Here is an 8,684-nt window from a genome sequence, read left to right on the forward strand (position 1 = left end):
GGGGGGGAGGGGGTGAAAGATAGTTTCTTCCAAAACGGATCAATAACCTCAATATGTATCACTTCTTCATAGTTCACAAGCATATGACGACACGGAATCCCCAATCAAGACATGTCGAAAAAAATATACACATCGCCCGGTTTGCCGTCGTTTATCTCCATTTGCATTTCTTTCATCATATGTTTTATTGCCGAATGAGAGACGTTGAACTCTATTCCTTGGAGCAACTTACCATATTGTAAATATGAAGTCATCCTTTCCATTGAGCTTTTCTCAAAGGCCTTCTTGATCCTATCGATATCACTCTTAAAGTATTTCTCCATTGCCTCGGTGACCATAACCACGTTTCCTTGGCCGGACCAGATGAGATATTTAAATTTCCCATGAGCGGACTCCGCTGCACTAGTTGCTTCATTCTTGTAGTGTCTATACCGGTTTGTCCATGCACGCACAAATTTTTCCTTGAACTTATCCAACCATTGGGTCCGACAATACCAGTCGACAGTTGCATAAACCTCGTTCCAATCGGCAATAAACTTGTCCAATTGCTTTTCGTACATATCCTCGGTAAGAGACCAATAAACTTTCTACCAATCTCTTAGAAATTCCAACCACTTTTTATGATTTTCTGCATGTTCTTTGTCCACTCTCTCTTTTATCTTGCCTCTCTCATCTTCTTCTTGTTCGGGTGATAGTTTGTTCTTGCAAACATCTTCCTCTAGTTGAACAATCACTCTCTTCTTAATATCCGCCTTAGTGGGTTCAAACAAGGCATGGGAAGTTTTTATGATATTTTGGCGTATATGATATGTACATAGGAAATTTTGTGCGTCCGGGAAGACGTCGGATATTGCATTCGTTAGTGCGTCATCTTGATCGGTTATGATGACCCTCGGAAGTTGATTTTCTCTTAAGAATAATTTCATTTGTCGTAATTCCCGATGATAATTATAGTCCCTATCATTTTCTATTAAACACCAAGCCAATGTGAATGATACCTTGTTCGATGTTAGCCCCACGATGTCGAACAACGACATATTGTATTTGTTTGTCTTGTAGGTGCAATCCATCAAAAGAACACCACAACATGTATTAGCCAATTGTGAAAGTAAAGGATGCGAAATGAATATTTGAAGGGGCTTGTTATCCGTTCCTCTTTTAATAATGCGTGTAGTTGTGATCCCAAGCTATCTTCTCAAATTCTTGCATAACGGTACTCCCTTCCGATTCCACTCTTCTAACAGTTGCTTGTGCACTATAAATTGTACTTAGAAAAGACACGTTGGTCTTATCCTTTTCCTTGAAGCCTCTGAGGATTTGTCTCGGCTTGATAAGTGCTTTGGTCATTCTCTTTACACCCTCCAATTCATGAGGTTTTAGCTTCGCAACTAGGTAGTGACCAACAAAATCTTTCGGATCCTGTTGGTTATGACGGCCGAACCAAACCGCAAAATCCCATTCATTGTTCTTGTCATTTAGATGGAATACAAGCTTAAAGGGGCAATTATCCTTCCTCGTATGAGTCTTGTATCCCATATTAGTCTTCTTTAGATATACATAATCCTTTATCTTGTGGCTATTCTTCGCCTTGTATTGCCCACTTCTCTCGCAAACCATCTCAAACGGGTATTTGAACCTTGGGTATTCCTCACCAACACACACATGTTCTTAAGAGCCGTCTCTTTAGCCCAAGTGATTGCTTCCTTTGGATCTTTTATTCCCTACATAAGGACAACAATGGGAGATTAGAAGGTTCATTACAAGCAATCCATTAGTAAAGTTCAAGATACTAGGTGAAAAGTATTATTTGGTAACATACCAGAGGCATTCTATAGTATTCCGACGTATCCCGACCAAGAGGCTTTGTATTTGTTGGATCAATATATGTCACCACCTAAGGATCGAATGAAAAGAAAATAAATTAGTTCCAAAAGAAATTAAAATACTATGCCGGAAAACAGTTCCGGCATGCTCGACCAATGTTCCGGCATAGTCGAACTGAACCAAAAATGAAGACTAAATTTGAATCCTTTTCCGACATACTAATTTCATTTGAAATCAACGCTGGAAACATAGGTGCCAGCATTCTCGTAATCTATGGTTTCATGCCGGTACCTGTTTCCGGCGGAACCCATAATTAATATACCATGTCGGTATTTAGCTTTGGAAAACACTCCTTCATGTATGTTTTTTTGTAGGTACCGACATGGTAACGTTATAATTAAACAATGCTGGAGATGGTGCCGACATGCTCGTTATCTATGGTTCCACGCCGGTAGACAGTTCCGGCGTGCTAGTTAGTTAATTTTCTATGCCAGTATTTAGCTTTGGAAGGTACTGCTTCCTGTATGTTTTTCATGCAGTACCGACATGGTAACCTTTGAATATAACCATGCCGGTAGCATATTCCATAAAATATTCTTTGGTAGGTAAAAAGTAACTTTTGTGCTGGCATAGATTTTTGGTTGAATACTATGCCGATTTAAATTTCAAAATGGGGGTTATCGAGATGCCGGCATGGCCGTAGTATGAATCCTATGCCGGTATATAGGCTTCCGGCATTGTATTCATACCACTACTATGCCGGCACCGAGATTTTTCAGCTGAAAAAATGGTGGGTTCAAAAAAAAATAATCAAATTTTCAACCTCTTAGCATCTTTACCTGTGTATTGAGGATGCTTGTATGTTGTGCAACTTTGCTTTCTTGTGTAGGTTCTTCAAAAAAACTCTCCATGCTCGTAAAAATCATCATTCAAGGGTGTTGGCTCAACAAAGAGTTGCAATTATGAGTTGTTGTCATTAGCTGAAGATTCAAGATATGCTCCTTGTTGTAGTTGAGCTAAAGATTCAGCATCATCAATTCTCTCTTCACAATCATCCTCCATTTTCCCCCAAAAAAGTTCCTTCTCAAATATTTTTTCCCTCCTTATACTCTCACCTCACTCACCCAAATACAAATAAAAACCCACACTAATCTTTTATCAAATAATCTTATGATTCTCCTAATTATAATTAAACACTAATCCCAATTAGTGAGGGGTAAATTAGGTATTACGTAAATTACTAAGATAATGGGTGACCCTGAATTGATATTTGGATCCAGGTTTTGTCCTTTTCCTCTATCCCGAATTAGTTTCAATATCCCCCAACCGCGCGTTCTTTTAAAAACAGGGGTGCAAATCAAAAACAAAAACACCACAAAACAAAATATCTTATTGATTTGTTTTTTCTATTGTACATGATCACATAAACAACAACATGTTAATGAGTTGATTCTTCGTAGCAATGGTACAACTTGATGCAATCTGAATCTCATTTTTGTTGTTCTTCAAAATATCGAAGTGTTCATCAATCCTTTGTAAATTCTTTTTATTAAAAGATTTTAGGGTTTTCCCCATAAAAATTATTAATTTCACCCCGCCATTGAATTTTTAGACAAAAATATCCTTCGCATCCGCTTGTTCGTTTTATATGAGAAATCCATGGCTTATGTCCGCACAGATCTAAATTTCTCAAGCATAAATCTAACTGTAAATTTATTTCGCTAGTGAACATATACTCTCTATGTTCCACTTCAAACAAATTAAAATTTTGGGTTAAATCTTATAAGTACACATATATTGGATCGAAGTTAATATTAAATTATTTATTTATTCTGTTTGGTTGACTTAAACATGCATACTTAGTTATTCTGTTTGGTTGACTTAAACATGCATTGTTTGTTTTTCTGATTTGGCACTTAAACATTTTTTTTTTTGACAAGAAATGGGCAAATTTGATTAAAAGAAGCTTGGTTCATCAGAGAGAATCAAGCAAGATCAAAATCTTTGAATCAAAATTTGATTAAAAGGATACAGTCCATCACTCTTAAGGTTGTTTCTTTCTTAGGTAAGAAGCTACAAAAATGGACGCAGAGATTTAACCAGATAGTTTTCCTTTTGGAAATGTGCTGCAACAAGAAAGGTGATTGTTTGAAGATCACTAGATTTGAACCAGATTCAAATTATTTCATCGTCAAATATATAACCAACAAGATCAAAAGAAATGCAATCAACTTAAAAGACGAAAAGTGATTATTTTTACACATATCTGTATAACCAACGGTAAAAAAAAAGCTCAAGTGACCTTAACAAAAGTAAAAGAAATTTTCTTCGTTAATATTTGGGATAGTTTGGTTAAATTCATGAGAATACAACTTATGAGTATACTTCAAGTTAGTTTATAGTCTTGCATCTGCTTGTTTTTACACCTTTGTTGTTGAAGATCTGTATCAATAACAACTTATGAGAATACTCAAAGAGCTTTGTTAGAATGAAAAAAATCATTCCAATCATTGGTTGTTATACATAAACATAGTATTGATTACTTCCTCAAAGTTCAATTGCACCGCAACTTTTAAGCAATAGTATGGTGATATGTTCTCCCCTTAGTCAATACTTACATCTTTTGCAAAATAGGTGAAACCTATAGATGATAATCCAATACCACTTACATAATGCTCTGAAAATCCATATGTTGTAGTAAGATACTAGCTTTTATTTTCGACGATTTTACCAAGAAAACTCGATTTTGCGTCAAGGAGACGTATAGGCACAAGAATATCCTACAATTCCATATTCGTTATCCCCACAAAGATATTACATTTAAGCACAAGTTCAAAAGAACTCTACCCTATTTAATGTCATTCCCGAAAGAATAACACGAGCGACCTTTACTATAATCACAAGCAAAGGATTTTATTTGGACGTTAACAAACTTACTCGCAAGTTACGAACAAAGTAAATTTGTATTCCAATATTTTTTTTTCTCTTTCCAGTTACAAATAAAGAAGTTAAAATTAACAATCTTAATGTTAGAGGCACAAAGATACAAAATTTTCGTGAGAAAAATAATCATCGACAAAAACTATTCTCTACGCCAGTTGCGAACAAGAGAACAACTAGTGCGATATAACTCGAGATAAGAATTATAACTTCTTTATCCATATACGAACGTAGAGATTAAAATTCACCACTTTTCCCTTGCGATTATGCAATCAAGGAAATAAGTATATTCCTAGAGAACATCTTACGGTATCTTGTACCAGTATATTCACAAAAAGTGTAATCGTGGAGAGATCAATACTGCAATTATCAAAATAATTTACTCCTATTTTGCAAGAGTTAAGAGCTTAACCTATGAGAAAATATGAGATGTATGATCTAATCACCATAATATGATAGCATAGAACAATTCTCACAAAATAAGCAATACATATATATTCCATGAAGATTAAGTATTGCAAGTCATCTTCCAAAATAAAATTTAATTAAATAAACTTAATCATGCAACACATGAACTACTCCAAAAACTAGTTTTCCTCCTTCAACAATAAGAATAATAATTCCTACAAGGAGTTAACTAGTAAAAAGAAAGAAAGAGCTAAGCATCATCTTCTTCTTCACTCTCCGACTCACTCCAAGAAGATCGAATTTTCTCCATTTAATCCTTAATCTCGGGAACTTTGTACCAAGAAAACACATTTATTCACGTACATATTTTACCTTGTTGTCTACCTTTTCAATCTTTTTGAGAATCTTGTGTAGATTAACCAGACCTCACTGTGTTCTACCGTTTGAAGGCAAAGATTAACCGAAGCTTTTGGAGAAATTTATCAATAAAAGGTAAGTGAAGATTGAACCACCTATTACTCAAGTTTTTTGACCTTTCTATATATGAGACAATATCGCATGACTAAATTAGACATTACATGCATAATAGAAATTTCGAGTCAAGTTTATCTTGTTACTCGTTCTCGAAATATGCTATGCTTAAGCATATTTGTTCATACTTGATGAATTTGGTTAAGAACAATTTATTTTTTATAAACTAAATTATGATTCAAGATTTAATTATTTGAAAATAGCCTGGAACAATGATATGCGTCATTGATGCTATTCGGGAATGTTTCAAATCGATTGTTAGAGAGATATAAAACTACTGTAAATCTGGATACATGACAATATGCATACCAGTACACATACTAGGACAACTTCTATAAGTCCAGAGCCGCAATATAAGTATACAGTACACGTACCGGCGTACATATAGTTCGGCAGCGACTTTTTGGTACGCATACCCAGTATCCATACCATAGAAAGTATGTTGACTCGTTAACCAGGAAGGTACGCATACCTAGTATGCAGATCTGTTGGTTTCTAAACCGAAAAGGTACGCATACCTAGTATGCAAACCAGGAAAAGATCTGTTGGTTTCTAAACCAAAAAGGTACGCATACCCAGTATGCAAACCGGAAAAGATCTGTGGATTCTTGAAACCGTTCTTGTCTTTAGGGTATACATACCCGGTACACGTACCATGACAATAAATACTCACGAACAGGATTACAGTTCGTGTATCCTAATCATCCTTTGATTGTTGAGCCTTTAGCTCCAACAAGCAAGATAGGTAGAAATCAGAAAGTTTCTTCGTCTCGGACTTTGTGATTCCACAAGTATCTACTTGTGAAGTGAATAAAAATCCAGGCTGCTCTTCGGGAGTCATAAGACCAGATTTTGAGGTTTGCTAAACTTTGTGTATTGCAGGACGGAAATCACATATAAGCTTATATGTGGTTTTATAGACTTTGAAGCAACTATTAGGATGTAAAGGACGTCAGGTAAGGGAATCAATTGTGCATAGTCTTGCGAGATTCAAGAGGCATAAGGAGCGCGAATTTAATTGAATCACTGTGACGGTAGATTCGGTCTCAACTACATTCCAGTCGGAAGTATTGATAGTAGGATAGTGTCGGTAGCGGATTAATACAGTTTAGTGTTCAAATATGTACTAGGTCTCGGGGTCGGCATTTGCGGTTTCCTTGTTAATAAATTTTTTGGTGTATGTGTTATTTCTTTTCCGCATTATATTGTTTATCTTTATAACTAAAATATCACAGGTTGTACGTAAAATCAATCAAAGTAGATACGCCCATCGTAATTGTTGGATACGACTTGATTGATCTTGGATATTTATCTTTGGTATTGTCCAAGTACTCTCAGGGAATAATTAGGTTCACATACTTATCTCTGTTTACATTATGATTGTGAGAGAAAGAGATACAAGCTCTTTATATAATTGCTGATTGAGAATCATTAAGTTGTAACTCTCGGAATTTTATTTGAGTTTAGTCCATAGAGGTTTCCTAAGAAAAAGTTGGTGGTGTATTTTGGTACCCCCACATTTTCAAGGATCAATGTCATAGTATTGACAAATTCTCATTATAAGAGAAGAAAATCGTAATTTCTTCTCATAGAGCTTTATAGTGGTCATTTGAAGATAATCCAACCACATATATCAAGACCTTAACTTCAATATCGAGAAAATAAACCAATTCCGAAAATTCATGGCCCCAACGATCATGTTCAATAGTGAAAGCACAAAGGTTTGGAATTCCAAGTTTTCCAAAAACTTTCAATGCCATAGAGAGATCCTTGGTAGGGAATTTCCAATTTTTCCAACTAATACTTTTTCCACTAATTTGGTGAGAGATAATTTTACATGATGGTTTCTCTTCGCTTGGTCTTTGAAAAGTTAAATTCTCCATAGGAAGATAAGTAATGGTAACCAACAATTTTCTATCCACTTCAATAACTCTTCTTCCAATCATGGTTTTGAAATAAAATTCTCAAGATTAACATCATGGACATTTGCATAGATACTCTTGTGATAACCTCAAATCATCAAAGATAACACCAAGGTTATACTTTTCAAAACAAGGTAGTTCATTAGCATGAAATTGATCATTCACCAACTTCTTTCCAAGAAGAAATCCTCTAGAAAGAATTTTGTTATAAGCTTTATCACAATCATCATTCAAAAAGACTATTTTACATGATGAGTGATTGCTAGAATCACATTTTTTCTTGAGATTGGATGATACAAGAGAATACCCCTTAGAGTTTTTGTTTGATTTACATCATCCCTTACTCTAGCCATGCTAACTAGAAATAGTAAAAATTGAAGAAGAAAAAGAATGATGAAACTTACTTGAGAAGCTCTTGTGTGGTGGAAATCACCTCAGTTGATGCTCTAGACAAAGAAAACCCTTGAGTTCAACTAGGAATTGACAAGATTAATAAAGAAAATTTGCAACAAAAGTAAGAGTAAGGAAATTGGTTCCACAACCCTATATCTCATTCCTTTTCCGTTCGCGAACTTTTGGAGAATAAGAGATAAGGAAGGTTCGTGAACCTTTAGACCTTATAAGATCTATATGGTCTTGGACTATTCCTGAACCACCAATAACAACTAGATAACTAGCAATACAACTATTAGATAGTACAATTGATATTCACTGATAAGTCTTTATTGACGAATTATATTCAATCAATATTTGTGAAGAAATGGTTGGTTGATACATAATCCGATGATCTATCAAGTAAGATATATTTATATCCTCAATGAGACAATCATGACACCACAAGCGGTTTTACTCATGTAGACAGTTCAAAAGTTATGGAGCAGGAATCAACAAGATATGAAAAGTCTTTTAAATCAATATATACTAGTGGCTCACATAAGACATACAGAGAGATCACACAAAACCAAAACAAAAAAACAAAGAACTACTTATATATTACTTGCCCCACCTCAAGTTATATACATGATGGGGTAGTTCCAATATTTTGTTACCAAGAAGTTA

The sequence above is a fragment of the Papaver somniferum genome, chromosome 8 (assembly GCF_003573695.1).
Source record: "Papaver somniferum cultivar HN1 chromosome 8, ASM357369v1, whole genome shotgun sequence".
In the NCBI taxonomy this organism is placed as follows: domain Eukaryota; kingdom Viridiplantae; phylum Streptophyta; class Magnoliopsida; order Ranunculales; family Papaveraceae; genus Papaver; species Papaver somniferum.